The sequence below is a fragment of the Lithobates pipiens genome, unplaced genomic scaffold (assembly GCF_037356315.1).
Source record: "Lithobates pipiens isolate NorthernLeopardFrog02 unplaced genomic scaffold, aLitPip1_a1.2 Scaffold_22, whole genome shotgun sequence".
In the NCBI taxonomy this organism is placed as follows: Eukaryota; Metazoa; Chordata; class Amphibia; order Anura; family Ranidae; genus Lithobates; species Lithobates pipiens.
Window position 1 is genome coordinate 29,601,861 of NW_027507784.1, and position 20,212 is coordinate 29,622,072.

General features: G+C 47.5%; 1 protein-coding gene across 3 annotated transcripts in view; it reads left to right on the forward strand.

The window, feature by feature from the left end:
- Window positions 1-257: 257 nt before the first annotated feature.
- The window catches only part of HSD3B7 (hydroxy-delta-5-steroid dehydrogenase, 3 beta- and steroid delta-isomerase 7), a 121,712-nt gene continuing 101,757 nt past the window's right edge, over window positions 258-20,212 (forward strand). The window contains exon 1 of one of the 3 annotated variants that reach the window (XM_077447225.1): window positions 258-415. The gene's annotated coding sequence lies outside the window, so the exon portion shown is untranslated. Of the gene's footprint in view, window positions 416-465; window positions 614-20,212 lie in introns of those variants that run through there. The other 2 variants (XM_077447226.1, XM_077447227.1) reach the window with 2 other exon arrangements.

Below are 20,212 nucleotides of genomic sequence, written 5' to 3' on the forward strand. Positions count from 1 at the left end.
TGTGATTAGCGCAGCGCTGCGCCGACTTCCATGCGAACACGCCTGAGCTCATCCCTAGTCTCTATGCCGAGCTGTACCAGATTTTGCACTCTCCGGTATAGAGACCAATCAGCTTCCAGGTTTTATTGTTTTTTTTTTTTTTGTCAAAGCTTAATAGAACAAGCTGAAGTTAGAAGCTGATTGGCTACTGTGCACAGCTGCACCAGATTTTGCACCCTCCAGTTTTAGTAAATCAACCCCCCAATATGTATGTTCACCGAACACCAGAAATATAGATAAAAAAAGAAGTGCAATGTTCTAGAGGCGGCTGAGTGTTGGTTCCCCTCCCCCTTCCTCTCCCTCCTCCTCCTCCTCCTGCTGTACGATGCTCTCCTGTCACAGCGAACTTGTATAGTCAACGCTTGACAACCTCAAGGTAAGTGTTCCGTGTCAGTATGTACTGCTGTCAGTAATGGGGGGGGGGGTGGGTGCAGGGCAGCACGTCTCCTGGATGGGGACCAGCTGGGACTGTGAGATCAAGCACAGCTGCCCGGTGAGGACTGATCAGGGACAGGATTACTGCTGGTCCTGGCTCCAGATCTGTTCTCATATTCTCTGCAGGTGAATCTTCCAGGTATGTGTGTTTTGGATGAGTGACTGATTCTCTGCCAGGGAATGTTTTGGTGAAAGTCACATTCACTGCTTTATAAATAGACCCTTTGGGTTTGTATGTGTGAATCGGAATACCCCACCTTGTCTGATTCTGGCACCAGGGGGTTAAAAATCTTTTAAAGGGTCCATCCATCGGTGGTGAATATTTCATCATGAGTAATGCCAGAGCTCAATACCCACCTGCCTGAGCTTCTCACGGTGTTTGGGGAGCGCACAATGCCCCGTCTCTATGGGGGGGGGAGGGGACCACATTTATAAATTGGAATATCTCGGCTCACCTGATTTTGGCTACAGGCATATCCCGCTTTACGGACACATTGGTGTCTATGGGAAATCTTGGTCAGCTTGACACGGCTCTGCTCCCAGTTTATCAGATTTTGGGGTTGGCCAGCTTGCCTAGGTAATCAGTTATGCCTGTAAATTAACTATTGCAATGCAGTACATGCATTGAGAAGCAAAAAGGGTATTGCTTTACTTTAAGTACATTTACGTATTACATACATGCTCTGGTCTCATTGGCATTGAAAGGCAAATCCACTTTGCACTACAAGTGCACTTGGAAGTAAAGTCGCTGTAGATCCGAGGGGGACATACAAGGAAAATAAAAAAAATAGCATTTTAGCTTGCACATGATTGGATGATAAAATCAGCAGAGCTTCCCCTGATTTCAGATCTACCCCCTCAGATTTACAGAGACTGCACTTGTAGTGCAAAGTGGATTTGCCTTTCGTAAATAACCCCCCCCCAATTGTGTACTTGGGGTATGCCTGTATACAGTTTTCTTTAGATTTGCCAAAACCTACTCACACCTAAAACACTTTCAATTTGTATGCAATCAGACGAGCCCTTCTACTACAAATTTGAAGGTAAATCTAAAGCTGGCCGTACACCTATAGATTATCGGCAGATTTTCTATGGTTAGATGGAAAAAGTGCAACAGAATTCTCCATGTTCACTAAACTGTGTGGATGGAGTAATCTCCCGCTTTTTTAATCTATAGGTGTATGGCCAGCTTTAAGGAAAAGGAACAACAAAAGTTGTATAGTGTATATCGAGCTTAAAGTGGTTGTAAACCCATTACAACCACTTTTTAACCTACGGGTAAGCTTAGATTAAGGCTTACCTGTAGGTGCAAGAAATATCTCCAAAACCTAAAAGGTTTAGGAGATATTTGCAGAAAAAGCGGCACCGATATCTACGGCGCGTGCGCGGTAGACATGAGGCACACTGAGCGTGCCGTTCCTAAAGGCGATCATGCCGTTAGTGGCGTCACCAGCGCGCATGCGCGGGAGTGACGTCATCGGAGTGACGTCTCCGAGATAGATGGCGTCGGAGGAGGAGGAGAACGAGGGTCGCTTCGGGGGGCTTCCATCTCAGGTAAGTAATTAATAATGAGCTAGTATTCTATGCATACTAGCTCATTATGCCTTTGTCTTGCAGGGTGTCATTTTTTTTTTCCTCTTTTAGGCTGCTTTCACACTGGGGTGGTTTTCAGGCGTTACAGCGCTAAAAATAGCGCCTGTGTAGCGCCTGAAAAAAACCGGCCCCTTTCACTCCAGTGTGAAAGCCCGGAGGGACAGTGTCCTCCTTCACCGCTCCAAAGATGCGGCTAGCAGGACTTTTTCCACTGTCCTGCCAGCGCACCGCTTCAGTGTGAAAGCCCTCCGGCTTTCACACTGGAGTGAAAGGGGCCGTTTTTTTTCAGGCGCTACACAGGCGCTATTTTTAGCGCTGTAACGCCTGAAAACCACCCCAGTGTGAAAGCAGCCTAAAAGAGGAAAAAATCAATGGGACAGCGCGGCAATACCGCCGGCATAGCGCCGCTGCAGCGGCGCTTTGCGGGCGGTTTTAACCCTTTTTCGGCCGCTAGCGGAGGTTAAAACCACCCCGCTAGCGCCCACAGACCGCCGCTAAAACGACGGTAAAGCGCCGCTAAAAATAGCGGCGCTTTACCGCCGACGCCGCTCCCGCCCCAGTGTGAAAGCAGCCTAAGAATCTTTGGTGAAAATCACTTTTACTGCTTTATAAATAAACCTTTTTGGGTTTGCACCTGTGGATCAGAATATCCCACCTTTTGTGATTCTGGCACCGGGGGGGGGCAGAAAAGAGAGAGTGTAAAATATTTTAAAGGATCCATCCACCGGGGTGAATATTTCATCATGGGCAACGCCATGACCAACCGTTTGGGGAGCTCTCAATGCCCCCATCTCAGCTTGATCATAAGGGGGGGGGAGCCGATATTGGGGTTCGCATCTATAAATTGTAATATCCTGGCTCACCTGATATTGGCAGAGCAGGGTTAAGCTGGATACACACAATATAATTTTCTTTAGGATTTACCAAAACCATATAATATGAGGTCACACCTAAACACTTTCAATTTGTAAGCAATCAGGTGAGCCCTTCTACTACATAGTTGAAGGCAAATCGAACAAGAAAAGTTGTATAGTGTGTATCCAGCTTAAGAATCTACCAGGGAATGTTTGATGAAAGACCCTTTGAGTTTGCATCTGCGAATCGAAATATCCCACCTTGTCTGATTCTGGCACAGCGGGGCGGGGCAGGGGTAAAATCTGTTAAAGGGTCCCTCCACTGGGGGTTGAATATTTCATCATGCCGGATCCCAATATCCACCTGACTGAGCTTCTCGCAGATCTCTTGGGGAAGGGTCATATTGGGGTTCACGTCTATGAATTGTAAGATCCCGGTTCTCCTGATTTGGTTAGAACAGCCTTTTCAACACAGAGGAACCCTTGAAATAGTTCTCCGGTCTCGGGGGAACCCCTGCTAAAAATGTGAAATCTACAACTCATGATATATTAGTGTGATGGTCAGTGGGAAGAACGGTCCTTACACTTGTGGTCATTGGGAAGAATTACCTCCCTACAGATAGATAAAAGGATCAATGGTGTGAGTGGGAACTTATCTGAAAGGCAGAAATTACCCAATGCTGAAGGAACCCCTACAACCTCTGGAGGAACCCTGGTTGAGTATCACTGGGTTAGAACCTACCGAGGAACGTTTGGTGAAAGTCACATTCCCCGCTTTATAAATGGACCCTGAGGCTGGGCTCGCAATAGAGATCGCAATGGCTCACGGCAGGATTTTGGGCTGAATTCGGACCTGAAACAGACCTCAAAAAAGACGCACAGGACTCCAGTGCAATTCGCACCTCTATAAGAAAGGGACATATTAGAGTTTGCATCTGTCAATCAAATTCTCCCACCTTGCTTGATTCTGGCACAGCAGGGGTTAAAATCTGGTAAAGGGGTTGATCTGCCTGGGGTGAATATTTCATTGTGAGAAATGCCAGAGCCCACCATCCACCTGACCCACCTTCTCACAGTGTGTGGGAAGCTCTTGATGTCCACTTTTGGCTTTAATTAAAGGGGTTAACGTGACATATTAGGATATGCAGGTTGGAAATGTAATCTCCTGGCTTACCTGATTCTTACACAGCAGGGGTTAAAATCCTGTTGAAGGGTCGATCCACCTGGGGGTAAATATTTCAGTGTGAGCACTGCCAGAGCCCACCATCCACCTGACAGCCCATGGTGAGCTCTTGATATCCACTCTCGGCTTGATCGATTGGTGAGAAAAGGGACGTATTAGGATTTGCAGGTGCAAATTGGAATCTCCTGGATTGCCTGATTCTGGCACAGCAGGGGTTAGCATCGATTAAAGAGATTCAAACATACTATTCAGCGATCGCATCACTGAAATATAAGCAAGGTTTCGGAGCCTCGTAGGACCCATTCATCAGGTACATACCACCTCATCCCTTTAAAGATTTGATCAAAGATTGTATGGCTCAGAGCAGTGGGAAACAAAGTCTTTACTTTGGAAGTTTGCAGTCAGGGTGTCCAAGACGAGGTGTCCTCCCACACACCAATAGACAAACGGTCATCGAATAAAAGCAGCCAGAAACTCCATACCATCAAGCGTATCTATTTTCAAGCCTTCACAGTGAGTACAGTCAGCAGCAGGCTAATTTTGGTGATAAGCCTTGTTCACGGCACTTGCTGCTGACTGTACTCCCTGTGAAGGCTTGAAAATAAATACGCTTGATGGTATGGAGTTGCCGGCTGCTTTTATTCGATGACCCTCATCCCTTTAAAACCGAACACATATTAATTACACAGGTTGCGTGGCTGATTAAGGTGGTAATTAAACTTGCTTAGTGCCTTACCTGCATTAAATTAGCCCCCCAAACCTGTGTAATTAATATTTTTGGTTTTAAGGGGATGAGGTGGCAACCCTATGAAGAGGTCCTGCGAGTCTCCGAAACGGGACCCTGGTTTAATTATGTGATCAGTGAATAAAAGCTTTGGACTTGTTCTGGAGATCCGTAGTGTGCTGGTGGTGACATTCCCTTGCTCTGAGAATCTTTTAAAGGGTCCATCCACTGGGAATAAATACTTTTATTGCAAGCAGGGCCACAGTTCAATGACCACCCAACCGACCTCCTCACAGTGCGTGGGGTTCTCCTTGATGCCCCGATCTTGGCTTAACTGATTGGTGGGAACAAGGACATATTAGGATTTGTGGGGGCAAATTGGTATCTCTTGACTTGATTCTGGCACACCAGGGGATCGGGATCCGTTAAAGGCAGTGGTGTCGCTAGGGGGTGGCTTTTGGGGCTATAGCCAGAGTCTCTGCAGGGGTCCCCAAGGGGAGGGGAGGCTCTCTGGGGACCCTGATTTAAGGGGGAGAGGTTCTCTGGGGACCCTGATGTAAGTGAGGGGCTCTCTGGGGACCCTGATGTAAGTGAGGGGCTCTCTGGGGACCCTGATGTAAGTGAGGGGCGGTTCTCTGGGGACCCTGATTTAAGGGGGGGAGGTTCTCTGGGGACCCTGATGTAAGTGAGGGGCTCTCTGGGGACCCTGATGTAAGTGAGGGGCTCTCTGGGGACCCTGATGTAAGTGAGGGGCGGTTCTCTGGGGACCCTGATGTAAGTGAGGGGCGGTTCTCTGGGGACCCTGATTTAAGGGGGGGAGGTTCTCTGGGGACCCTGATTTAAGGGGGGGAGGTTCTCTGGGGACCCTGATTTAAAGGGGGGAGGCTCTCTGGGGACCCTGATTTAAAGGGGGGAGGCTCTCTGGGGACCCTTATTGAAGGGGGGCTCTCTGGGGACCCTGATGTAAGTGAGGGGCTCTCTGGGGACCCTGATGTAAGTGAGGGGCGGTTCTCTGGGGACCCTGATTTAAGGGGGGGAGGTTCTCTGGGGACCCTGATTTAAGGGGGGGAGGTTCTCTGGGGACCCTTATTTAAAGGGGGGAGGCTCTCTGGGGACCCTGATTTAAAGGGGGGAGGCTCTCTGGGGACCCTTATTGAAGGGGGGCTCTCTGGGGACCCTGATGTAAGTGAGGGGCTCTCTGGGGACCCTGATTTAAGGGAGGGAGGTTCTATGGGGACCCTGATGTAAGTGAGGGGCTCTCTGGGGACCCTGATGTAAGTGAGGGGCTCTCTGGGAACCCTGATGTAAGTGAGGGGCTCTCTGGGGACCCTGATTTAAGGGGGGGAGGTTCTCTGGGGACCCTGATTTAAAAGGGGGAGGCTCTCTGGGGACCCTTATTGAAGGGGGGCTTTCTGGGGACCCTGATTTAAGGGGGGCTTTCTGGGGACCCTGATTTAAGGGGGAGGCCCTCTGGGGGACCCTGATTTAAGGGGGGAAGGTTCTCTGGGAGCCTGATTTAAGGGGGGGAGGTTCTCTGGGAGCCTGATTTAAGGGGGGGAGGTTCTCTGGGAGCCTGATTTAAGGGGGGGAGGTTCTCTGGGGACCCTGATTTAAAGGGGGGAGGTTCTCTGGGGACCCTGATTTAAGGGGGGAGGTTCTCTGGGGACCCTGAGTTAAGGGGGGAGGTTCTCTGGGGACCCTGATTTAAAGGGGGGAGGTTCTCTGGGGACCCTGATTTAAAGGGGGGAGGTTCTCTGGGGACCCTGATTTAAAGGGGGGAGGTTCTCTGGGGACCCTGAGTTAAGGGGGGAGGTTCTCTGGGGACCCTGATTTAAAGGGGAGAGGTTCTCTGGGGACCCTGATTTAAAGGGGAGAGGTTCTCTGGGGACCCTGATTTAAGGGGGGAGGCTCACTGGGGACACACACACAATATACATGTGTACGCCCGCCCAAGCATATGACTTTCTTTACTACGCTGCTATGGGCTCTAGCCCCAGATCTTTTGTAGACCTAGCAACACCCCTGGTTAAAGGGTATATCCAACGGTGGTGAATATTTTATTACATGTATGCCAGAGCTTAACATCCAACTGACCGGCCACCTCGCTATGTGGGGGGAACTTTCAGTGTCTGCTCTTGGGTTGATTAAAATTCAGGAAAAGGGCTCATATTAGGATTTACAAGTGTGAATGGAAATCTCCTGGCTGGCCTGATTCTGGTAGAGAGGGGTTTAAAATCTGTTAAAGAGTCCATCTACCAGGAATTAATTTTATTTTTATTGCAAATGATGCCAGAGGTCAATGGCCTCGATGCCCACATCTGGCTTGCTTTTAAAGGGGGCGGGGGGGGGGGGGGGTGGGGGGTGACATATTAGCATTTTCAGAGGTAAAATGGAATCTACGTGTCTGATTCTGGCACAGCCGGAGGTTGGAATCTGTTGGGATCGATCCACTAGGGTTGAATATTTCATTTGTGAGCAATGCAAAGTATGCGGGGAACACCATCTGTTGGTCCGAATTTGATATCCATTTTCAGCTCCAATCACATTCCGACCACAAAATCCATCAGATTTTTTTCAGACAGATTTTGGGCGAAACTTGTCTTGCGTACACCCGGTCGCACAAAGTTGTCAGAAAATCCGATCCTTGGGAACGAGGGGATTACGTAGAGGCCAGTAGCTTTTGTTGAAGCTTTTAAAGTGCCATATAGCTCCAGTCTGTAAATGCTGAACACAGATCTGATAGGAGTGCTGACTACTACTTTAAGCAGGCTTTTGACAGGCTTCAGAAAGTGCTGAAGTCTGCTAATAGCTTGTTTAACCCCTTGCCCCCCAGGACAATTCTGACATTTCTCTCCTACATGTAAAAATCAACTCTTTTTTTGTTTTTTTTTGCCAGAAAATTACATGGGACCCCCAAACATTATAAATGTTATTGTTTTTTTTAAGCAAAGAGCCTAGAGAATACAATGGCAGTCTTTGTAACTTTTTATCTCACACGGTATTTGTGCAGCAATGTTTCAAGCGCCTTTTTTCGGGAGAAAAAAAACAGTTTTGTGCTTTAAAAAAAAAAAAAACAGTAAAGTTACCCCAATTTTTTTTTTTCTTTTTTTTTACATAATGTGAAAGATGAAGTTACGCTGAGTAAATGGATCCCTAACATGTCACGCTTCAAAATTGCACACGCTCGTGGAATGGTGCCAAACTTTGGTACTTAAAAATCCCCATAGGCGACACTTTGAAAAAAAAATAAAAAAAATAAAAAAATTTTTTTTTTCATAAATTTTGGCCAAAATGCATTGTGCTACATGTCTTCGTTTAAAACATTCCAATAAGTGTATATTTATCGGTTTGCACGAAAATTATAGCGTCTACAAGCTATCGGATATATATATACTGAAATTGTATTTATTTTTTTCTTTATACTACTAATGGCCGTGATCAGTGCCTTATAATGGGACTGTGGTAGTGCAGTGGTCAATCTGACGCTGGAGGAAACTGACTAACTGCCCCTGACATCACCAGTGACACTAATTTAATTAATACTAATTATCAGTGATGCTATACACTGTCACTGTACTAATGACACTGGCTGGGAAGGGCTTGGCATCTACAGAGATCAAGCTTTTAAATATGTGCCTAACTATGTGTAATATGTGTACAGTGCCCTGCTATTACTACTAGATCTCTGTTTCTCATCCCTGCAAAGCAAACTGATAGATCGCTCCCTCTGTAGCTCTGTGTTGTTTACCAACACAGAGCTCTGGGCTGTGAATGGACACAACTGATCGGCTGTTCCAGGCTGTGAACCATTGGCTGGGACTTGTTGACGGGCTTCCACTGTGTACAATAACAGCGGGTGCTGGGGGGGAGGCGCATGTGCGTGCAAGTATGTCGCTTTGCCCACACTGGGCGCTCGTACGTTGTGGGTGGTCGATCGGGAAGTGTTTAAAGAGGAAGTAAACCCTTACTTCCTCTTTGATTCCCTGCAAAGGTAAAGCATAATGGACTACTGTACATCGCATTGTAGTCCAATATGTGTCACTTACCTGACACAGGAGCCAGCGAAGTCACCGCTGTCCCCTGTAGTCCGGCGCATCCATCTTCTCGTGGGTCTCACTGCTCCGCCGCTGTCATTCGGCGAAGCCGCGATGACATCACTCCCGCGCATGGGAGACACCACTCGTGGCATATCGCCGTTGACCGTGGCACGCTCAGTGCGCCTGCGTGCCGCTATCTACTGCGCATACGCCGTAGACAGCGGTGCCTGTCTTTCGACAAATATTTCCTAAACCGTGTAGGTTTAGGAGATATTTCTTGGACCTACAGGTAAGCTTTAATCTAGGCTTACCTGTAGGTCAAAGTGTGTTGTAAGGGTTTACAACCACTTTAAAAGATTGATCAAGGGATGAATATTTCATTGCTAGAGATTCTGCAATGGTCCAAGCTGGGTGCCCATTGAGGGAAGCCTTGCCGTGTGGAAGCCGCCTCTCCAGAGCTATGGAGCTGGTTGGATTTTCCGACGTAAAATGTTTGATGGAAGCTCTTTGTCGGAAACTCCAACTGTGTGTAGGCTCCATCTGGTTCTCAAATTTTCCGACAACAAAATTCGTTGTTGGAAATTCCCATCGTTTGTACACAATTCCGACGCACAAAATTCCATGCATGCTCGGGAATCAAGCAGAAGAGCCGCACTGGCTATTGAACTTCATTTTTCTTGGCCCGTCGTACGTGTTGTACGTCACCGCATTCTTGACGTTCGAAATTTCCGACCACCTTTGTGTGACCGTGTGTGTGCAAGACAAGTTTGAGCCGACATCCGTCGGAAAAAAATCCATGGATTTTGTTGTCGGAATGTCCGATTGTGTGTACGCAGGATTAGAGTATGTTGTTTTGGAGTCCTAGTTCAGCATCCACTCATACTGCTTGTTCTACATCTGTTACTCCCTCCTCCTTTTGATGTTTGATGGATATGGTTTTGGAACTCGCTGATATTCTGGTCTCTTTCCTGTATCTGTATAAGGTTGCACTCTGTCTGTATCCTTTTAATAAACCTAAAGAAAAAGTAATTGCGAGTCGAGCTCAGCTTCCACTCTTGACCCCATAAAAATGGAATAATGCCAACAAAGCCTTAAAGCGGGAGTCCACCGGGACTCCGCGTTTTTTTTTTTTTTTTTTTTTTTAAAGCCAGCAGCTACAAATACTGCAGCTGCTGACTTTTAAATAGTGACACTTACCTGTCCAGCGCGCCCGCGATGTCGGCACCCGAAGCCGATCGCTCGCTCGGCTGCCGGGTCCCGCCGCCATCTTGGGTATGGGAATCAGGAAATGGAGCCTTTCGGCTTCATTTCCCGGTTCCCTACTGCGCATGCGCGAGCCGCACGGCGCAATCCGGACGGTCCCCGCTGCCTCTGGGAGCTGTGTGTTTCCCAGCAGGCAGCGGGGCACTTGCTGAAGGGGGCGGGCGCTTGTGGAACGGGGGCGTAACGTACGCCCCGTTCCGCAGAGAGCTAGCCCGGAAGTGGGTGCAGTTACCTGGATTATCCAGGTAACTGCACCCCCCTCCCCCCTGAAAGGTGCCGATTGTGGCGCCGGAGGGGGGGGGGGATTCCGATGAGCGGAGGTCCATTTTAGGGTGGGCCTCCGCTTTAACAAAAATAAAGTGTAAGGCACAACATAAAAACGTGAAAGATACAAAGTATCCTAAGACACAACATAAAATCAAGTAATGCCAACAAAGCCATAACAAAAATACAATGTCATAAGGCACAACATAACGTGAAAGATACAAAGTATTCTAAAACACAACATAAAATGAAGTAATGCCAGCAAAGCCATAACAAAAATACTGTGTAAGACACAACATAAAAACGTAAAAGATACAAAGTATCCTAAGACACAACATAAAGTAATGCCAACAAAGCTATACCTTTTGTATCTTTCACCGTCTGATCTCGTTTTTGTGACTCTACACAGCTCAATCAGTTGTATTTGATGAATTTTGGATATTGTGTATCTCTTGTAATCTGTAACATCACATGCTGCCACTAGAAAACCTTCAAATATATAATAACAAAACAAAAGGGGGGATTAAAAGTGACATATTAGCCGATGTGACCAGGACTCTCCTGGCTTGCCTGATTCTGGCACTGCAGAGGTGAAACTCAATAACGGGTGAATAAGCCCCACCATCCATTTTTATATTACGGATTGATGGGGTATAACCGACCTTCCCAGAGTCCCTGGGGGGCACCGCCTGCCAGTCGTCGGTCTCAGCTCAGACTTATTGATAAAAAGCCAAAAACTGACCCATTAGGATTTACATCTGGTAATCAAAATCTCCCTGGATTCCCTGATTCTGGCACAATGTGGAATAAAAACTGTGGAGGGGTTGATCCACTGGGGATGAATATTTTTATTACCGGTCCAAGTGCAATTTCTTCTTTTGGTGACCACCATGTGTCCTATGCAGGTCTGAGCATGATGCTACTCTTGGCTCTAAAAAAAAAAAAGGGGGGGATAAAGAGACATGTTGGGGTTTGAAGCTGCAAATCAAATCAGAATCCCTTGCCTATAGTACCAGGGCAGGGCCATCCAGTGTCCAGGGCAAGGACCCAGAATTGAACCCCCCCCCCGTTGTTAATGCATGGCATAGAATGGGTGAACCAACCTGCATCCTAATGCGGGGCACAGGGGTGTCACCCCCTTAATCCATGCATCAGGACACCTTAATCTACATGCGGGTGTGTGTGGTTGTTTTTTTTTTTCTTAGAAGCATGTGATTGGAGGCTCTAATAGGCTTCAAAAAAAGGATGGGCTCAGGGCACAGAGCACTATGCCCTGAGCCCACCTAGTTGTGTGACAATAGCAAATTAATATTCAGGATTCAATCAGGAAGCCTATTGCCTGCTGAGTAAGAGGAGGAGGGAGGAGACGCAGGGGAAGCCTCCATGAAGCACCAGGAGGAGCAGGTGCTGCCCTGACCTAGATGGGGTAAGTGCAGGGCTGGTGACCAACCGACTGGGGGGGGGGGGATTGATGCCTGCCTGCATCTATTTCTTGTGCCCAGGGCAGTTGCTCCTCCTGCCCACCCCTTGTCCAAGCCCGACCCACCTGATTTTAGCTAATTATTGGTTCAATTATTTTTTTTTTCAATTTACCTGAGCTAAATAATTTATTGCAAGTGATGCCATGCCTGCTGCATTCCGTTCCCGCATCACTCTGTTTATCAGAGTAAAGGAAACAAGTGATGAAATAGGACTTCCTTATACAAATCAAAATTAAATCGCTTCCCTGATTCCCTCACGGCAGACATTCCACGTTCAGATCGCTCTTCACAGAGCATCTGACAGGTGATGAGGTGGCGTATCGCCCCCTCACCGCCCGCTTCAACCCCTAGAACCCCACACTATCATGTCGGAACCCCATGCATTGCACGGTGGCCACATTCTCTTGAATCTATCAATGGGCCATAGCACCCATAGAAGGCAATAGGGAGTATAATTCCTGCGCAAAGCATCATGGGAGAGGCATGTAGTCTGTTCAGCAGTCATCTTCAAATTGTGATCAACCAGTCTTTCCTGATTCCATCATTGCAGTTGTAAAAAAAAATCTTAAAGGGTGAATCCACCATGATTGTGAGCGATGCCAGACAGCCAATCCATTCACCAGCTGGCATCATGTATCTCTTAGACAAGCCTTTCTCAGACTTTTTAACACTGAGGAACACTTAAAATTTCTAGTCTTGGGGAACCCCTGCTAATAAGTATTATGTCTAAAGCTCACAGTACATTAGTGTAATGATCAGTGAGAAAAATTTTCCTTGCTTTGGTGATCAGTGAGAAGAGTGTTCCTTACATTGGTGATCAGTGAGAAGAATGCTCCTTACATTGGTGATCAGTGAGAAGAATGTTCCTTACATTGGTGATCAGTGAGAAGAATGCTCCTTACATTGGTGATCAGTGAGAAGAATGTTCCTTACATTGGTGATCAGTGAGAAGAATGTTCCTTACATTGGTGATCAGTGGGAAGAATGTCCCTTACATTGGTGATCAGTGGGAAGAATGTTCCTTACATTGGTGATCAGTGAGAAGAATGTTCCTTACATTGGTGATCAGTGGGAAGAATGTCCCTTACATTGGTGATCAGTGGGAAGAATGTTCCTTACATTGGTGATCAGTGGGAAGAATGTTCCTTACATTGGTGATCAGTGGGAAGAATGTTCCTTACATTGGTGATCAGTGAGAAGAATGTTCCTTACATTGGTGATCGGTGAGAAGAATGTTCCTTACATTGGTGATCAGTGAGAAGACTGTTCCTTACATTGGTGATCAGTGAGAAGAATGTTCCTTACATTGGTGATCAGTGAGAAGAATGTTCCTTACATTGGTGATCGGTGGGAAGAATGTTCCTTACATTGGTGATCGGTGGGAAGAATGTTCCTTACATTGGTGATCAGTGGGAAGAATGTTCCTTACATTGGTGATCAGTGGGAAGAATGTTCCTTACATTGGTGATCAGTGGGAAGAATGTCCCTTACATTGGTGATCAGTGAGAAGAATGTTCCTTACATTGGTGATCAGTGGGAAGAATGTTCCTTACATTGGTGATCAGTGAGAAGAATGTTCCTTACATTGGTGATCAGTGGGAAGAATGTTCCTTACATTGGTGATCAGTGAGAAGAATGTTCCTTACATTGGTGATCAGTGAGAAGAATGTTCCTTACATTGGTGATCAGTGAGAAGAATGTTCCTTACATTGGTGATCAGTGAGAAGAATGTTCCTTACATTGGTGATCAGTGAGAAGAATGTTCCTTACATTGGTGATCAGTGAGAAGAATGTTCCTTACATTGGTGATCAGTGAGAAGAATGTTCCTTACATTGGTGATCAGTGAGAAGAATGTTCCTTACATTGGTGATCAGTGAGAAGAATGTTCCTTACATTGGTGATCAGTGGGAAGAATGTTCCTTACATTGGTGATCAGTGAGAAGAATGCTCCTTACATTGGTGATCAGTGGGAAGAATGCTCCTTACATTGGTGATCAGTGGGAAGAATGTTCCTTACATTGGTGATCAGTGGGAAGAATGTTCCTTACATTGGTGATCAGTGGGAAGAATGTTCCTTACATTGGTGATCAGTGGGAAGAATGTTCCTTACATTGGTGATCAGTGGGAAGAATGTTCCTTACATTGGTGATCGGTGAGAAGAATGTTCCTTACATTGGTGATCAGTGAGAAGAATGCCCCCTACATTGGTGGTCAGTGGGAAGGAGGAGGACACACCCAAAGAGCTCTCTGTGAGAACCACCCATTTTTCAAGCCTGGGCCTTGCCTGCTAGCTTGGCCCAGGAATAATGCCTGATCCTGGGGGAGGCCCTGAGATGGATCCCCCTGATGACACAGGGCCCAGTGAGGAGGAGGTGGAGGATCTGTCTGTGGGTCCGGGCCCTGGTATGGATGCCAGTGTTTTCAGCCTTAAGGTTGTTAATCGCTTTAGGGCGATTGGGAGAGCGGAGGAGAAGCTGAAAGTTTTGAGAGCGGAGCTTAAGAACTTCAAAGCCAAATACTTCCAGGCCTGGAGTAAGAATCGCACCGCCATGAAGCCTGAGCTACAGAATTTGGAAGAAAAGGTGAAGCAGCAAACTTTATTGTTGGAGAAGTTGAAGGATAAGAGTGGTGCATTTAAAGAAAAATTTGAAAATGAGAGAAGATTTGTCAGCCAGTCCTCAGCGTGTTCAGTGGATCAGCCTCAGCATATGGATGACCCGGGTCCATCTGCCTCTGCTCCTCTCCCCCCATGTAAGGCCTTGGAATCGCCGGCGGCAACCAGCCAGGGGGTTGAGAGTGAGAATGCCACCCTGACCTTCATCCAGCGGATGGAATCCCCCCTGAGAGGAGACAAGTTTACCGTTTGTGATGATCCATCAGAGGTCCCTGTGGATGTGCAGAAGAATCAGCCAGGGAATGAGGATGAACCTGCACCAAATCCCCTGAACATGGATGTTGCTGCACCTGCATGTGCTGAGACCTGTAGTCCCTCTATCAAGTTTTCTGTTTCACACACTGTGTCTGACACCTGCAATGTGATTGCCTCACCTGAGCCTCTCTGTGTTCCAGCAGAGCTGATTGATTCTGGTGGGGGAGGGGATCAGAATACTGCACCATGTGCAGTGGAAGCCATGGATGTGTCAGTCCAGCCTGCACTGTCCTCTGCAGAAAGTCCTGTCCTGATGGAAGAGAACAGGCCAGCTGAAGATTCCACCAGCACAGCAGTGGGAACTGACACTGCTGGGAAGACTGCAGGACATGTGAATATACCAGCAAGTATTAACAATGACAGTCATGATAAAACAATGAATGTAGTGGGTGGTGGTGGTGATGGTGGAGGGGTTAATACTGCTGGGAAAAATAAAAATGACATTTCTCTCTCTGCTCAGAGGAAAGACTCGTCGATTGTACAGACCAAATCTGTACAATCGATATCTGCTAGAGATGTCTCAGACAGTTCAAAACACACAAATATCTCTTCTGCTGGGAGGAATATGGGGAGTTATGCATCTGTTTTGGGGAGTCGCACCAAGGAGGGTGGGGGGAATTTTGTAAATATTGGTGGTCACAATTTTGGGAAGTTTGGTGGTGGGTACAGGAGGAGAAATGTGGTTCAGTTCAAGTGGGAGGGGGAGGGGACCCCACCAGTGAGGGGGAGGGTGGCTGAGTTGATTTTGGAAATGGGGTTTAAAGCTGTGGATATTTTTGCTTTGATTTGCCCAGTGGGGAGTTATGAATTTCATTTATCTTTTGTAAAACCTGAGGGGTTGGACTTATTTTGGGAGTGACATAGGAGGTGCCAGGGCCTTCGGCAGTGGAGTGGTTTGGTGCCAAAGGTGATTTCCAGGCAGCCTCTGATAAAATCGGTGACCATCCTGGTGCGCAAGGAATCCATACCAGAGGCTGATTTGATAGTATGGCTACGCCGATATGGTGAGGTCCTCACTCCACTGCGGAAGGTCCTGGATGAACATGGCATATGGACAGGGGCCTGGACAGTGTCGCTAAAATTGGGAGTGCTGGGCAATGTAGTCCAACATCTGCCCTGTTCTGCTTTTCTGGGAAGAGATCGGCTGACTATATTCTACCAGGGACAGCCCAAAGTTTGTAATAAATGTGGTGAAAAGGGTCATTTTGCCTCTACCTGCACCCGTAAAAAGTGTTCGCTATGCCAGGATCTGGACCATTTGGCAAAGGATTGTACCCAAATTCGGTGCAATCTGTGCCAAAAGCTTGGCCATCCTTACAGTAAGTGTCCAGAGGCTTTACATAACTTGCCAGGATTGGAGGCTGAGCTGCAGAGGCTGGATAAGGAGGATGAGGCCGCTGTAACTGTTGTTGTCCCCCCTGTGTCTGTTCCATCTGTTGTTTTGGATTCTGTTTCCCCTGGTAATGTTGTCCCTGAGTCTGTCCCTCCTGTGTCTGTTCCATCTGTTTCAGGTTCTGTTTCCCCTGGTAATGTGGTCCCTGAGTCTGTCCCTCCTGTGTCAGTTCCATCTGTTGTTTCAGATTCTGTTCCCTCTAGTGATGTGGTCCCTAAGTCTGTCCCCCATGTGGTGGTCCCTATTCCTGCTGTACGTAGGTCCTCCAGACTAGCGGAGGCTGCTGGGGGGGCAGGTTTAGCGGATCTTCCTTCTCAGCCTCCAGTCCCTGTCCCTCGGCAGCGCAAACGTGGTCAGGGGAGTGTGGGGGTGCTGGATGGGGGTGGGGCTGATGGAAAGGTGTCCATATCCCATGTCTCGCCCTCTGTTGGGGGGGATTCGGATGATGAGGGGTGGGAGACGTTTAGGAGGAAGAAAAAGAAGAGGAAGACAAATAAGGTGTTAATTTCTTCCTCAGAGTCGGACCCAGGAGGGGTTCCTCTTGGCAACACCTTTTCAGTTTTGTCAGGTGATGGGATGTCTGATGTATCTTTTTCTTTATCATCCATGGATGAGGGGGAGTCACATAGTTTGAAGAGAGCTGTTTCTGGTGATGAGAGTGTGGCAAAGGTTAAGAAACGACTACCCCAATCATCCTGATGGCAGTTCCCACTCCGATAAAGGTGGCGACCATTAATGTCGCCAGCATGAAATCTGCAAGAGCTTGTGATATTGCCTTATTTTTGCTCAGCGAGTTTGATGCCGAGATTTTATTTTTGCAAGAGACCTGGCTCAATACTTTGGCCGATGTCCATCTAGCAAAAAGGGAGTGGAGATTGCGGTCCCTCCTTTTGGTCTCTTGCGGCAGAGCCCTGCAGCGGAGTTGCGGTCCTTTTTAAAACCGATATGGTAACGTGCCGGCGGGTAATTGAGGTAGAGATTGGGAGATGCATGGTCTTGGACGTCTGTTAGGGGGCAGGACCTGCGCCTGATTAATATCTATGGACCGCAGTCAAGATGGGGCAGGAAATGCCTCCTCACAGAGATCAAGCCCTTCCTTTTTACGTCCCAGCAGGTTGTCTTTGGAGGTGATTTTAACACCATAATTAGGCCTGAAGACAGGAGAGGCTCCGTGGACAGGCTGGCGTACAATAGCGTTTTTCTTAGAGATATGGTGAGACAAGCAGGCCTGGTAGATGTGCATATTAAGCACTGCCCTGGCAGCACGGGATTCACATTTCAGAGAGGGAATAGTCAGAGTAGGATAGATAGGTTTTTTTTTTAAAGGAGAACTCTGCTTTCTCGGCTCCTGAGTTGAGGACGGTGGAGTTCTCTGACCACTGTATGCTGTCTGTGACTCTGAATGCCTCGGACACTCCACCCAGGGGAAGGGGTACCTGGAAACTGAATTCGGCTCTCCTGGAAGACGTAGAGGTAAGACAATCCTTTGAGGATTTTTTCCAGGCACAGGTTTCTATTCTAGACTTTTGCAGCAGTAAGTCAGAGTGGTGGGAACTTGTGAAACAAAGGGCGATTGGACTTTTCAAGGCCATAAGTAAGAAGAAGCAGCTTGGTATGTACATTGCCTACCAGCATTTGCGGAGGAAGCTTGATCGTCTTGTCTCGTATAGAGGAGATCCAGGGGAGATCTCTGAGGTGAAGTTTCTTCTTAGAAAGTGTCAATACGACCGGCATGCCTCCTTGGTTCTGGAGAGGGATTATGGAAAATATCACTCGCCTGATCCTTACCAGAACTGCAAGCAAGGCATAGCAGTTAAGACGGTCATAGGCCTGAGGGATAGTACGGGTTCCCTGGTGAAGTCCAGATCAGGGATCCTGGAGATCTTCAGATCATATTATGCAGATCTTCTAGGAAGAAAGGACCTTTGTCGGGACAAGATGGAAAGCTTTCTGGATTCTACTCCAGGATTGGGAAATGGTACATTGCCTTTGATGGATTTGACAGAACCAATTTCAGTGGATGAGGTAGTTCATGCTATAGAGAAGCTGGCTACCAAAAAATCGCCTGGGCCAGATGGGTTGACAGCTGAATTCTACAAGTGTTTTAAGTCCATTCTGGCTCCCTTTTTAGCGGAGGTTTATAACAGCTGTCTAGAAGAGGGTTCGCTCCCTCCCTCCATGAGGCAATCCGCTGTGATTCTTCTGTCAAAAGGTAAAGACCCCTCAATGATTGAGAACTGGCGCCCCATCAGTCTTCTCAATGTTGATAGAAAGATCTTGGCGAAGATTCTTTTTTGGCGCTTGTCGTCATTGGTAGGCGATTTGTTGTCCAGTCATCAGCACTGCTCGGTCCAAGGTAGAAGTACCTTTTCAGCGGTTTTAGCTGTCCGGGAGGCTTTGGAACGATGCAGGGCTGCTGGATGGAGAAAGTACTTGCTGGCATTGGATCAGACGAAGGCTTTTGATAGAGTCAATCACGAGTACCTGTATTTGCTACTTGGTAGATACGGCCTGCAGGGGAGGTTTATAGATTGGCTGAAGACATTATATAAAGGGGCTGAGAGCTTCCCACTGGTTAATGGTTGGGTTGGACGGCCTTTTGAGGTTGGCTCTGGTGTGCGCCAGGGATGTCCTCTGAGCCCCCTGTTATATGTATTCGCAATCGACCCCTTTATAAGAAGGCTAGAGTGTGGATCTTTGTGCGGGGTGCCTTTGGGCATTGCTGGTGTGCCACCTTTGAAGGTCGTGGCCTATGCCGATGATGTGTCTGTTATTGTCTCTGGAACGGAGGAGGCGCAGGAGGTGGTCTCTATGATAGAGCAGTACACGGAGGCTTCTGGTTCTAAAGTCAACCATGAAAAGAGTGAAGTTTTCTGGATGGGTGAGGAAGGTGAAAGCTTCGAACTTCCGGATGCCTTCCCAGAGCCCCAGCAGGAAATTAAAGTGTTGGGCATCAAATTTGGTCCTGGTGACTATGGTCATCGAAATTGGGAAAGCAGGTTGGTGTGTGCCAATGCCAAAGTAGCAAGTTGGAAGAAATGGAAGCTTTCATTGAGGGAGAGGGTTGACTTGATTGAAACGTACCTGGTCCCAATTTTTTTATATGTCAGCTTCGTTTGTATCTTGCCAGTATCTCTCTATGCAAGGGTGTACAGCTGCTTTTTCCAACTGTTATGGGGAAGTAGGCTGAACCTGATCAAACGCAATGTAACTTACCTGTCTAGGCGGGAGGGTGGCCTAGGAATGGTCAACCCAATAGTTTTCTTTTCTCTGCTGTTTTTAAAGTACAATCTTGGTAACATGCTAGCAGAGAACCCGCCGGGATGGGTGGGTATTTTTCAATCTTGTTTTAGGCCTTTTCTGCGATCCTGGGAAGATGGCGGGCCAGTGAAAAGTCTGAGAGTCCGACATGGCAAGCTCCCAGCTTATGTTGCCCCGTGTCTGAAAATACTTCGGCAGTGGCAGGTGACAGTGGAGGATATCAAGTCCCTCCCCAGGAAGCTTCTGGAGAAGAGGATTTTGGGCTCTGCTTTCAGTGTGTCACTGGCCTTAAGGGATTGCCCAGGCTCTGTAATGAGGGAAGGGTTGCGTTTAATCAATTTAGAAAGAATCCCCTTGAAGTTTAGGGATCAAGCCTGGCTCGCCTTCCATGGAAGGCTCTATGTGAGAGGGAACTTGAAGCATCGCCCTGTGGATGATCAGGATTGTCCTAGAGCGGAGTGTGTTGGTAAAGTGGAGTCTATGGACCACTTTTTGCTCCTGTGTCCCTTTAACATAGAGGTGTATAAAAGGGTGGGGAGGGCTCTAGGCATCCCCTTTTTCTATCGCATGAGTTATGCGGAGTGGGTGTATGGGGCATTCCCGACTCACTGGGATTTTGATTTGGATACACTGTTTTTAGTTAGTATAGTTGTCCGTTACTTCACATGGAATGCACGGTACCAGATTACCCTGCGGAAGAAAGTCCTCTCTGTTGAGGTGGTGGTGCACGATATTCTGGGTGAGGTTGGGAAAAT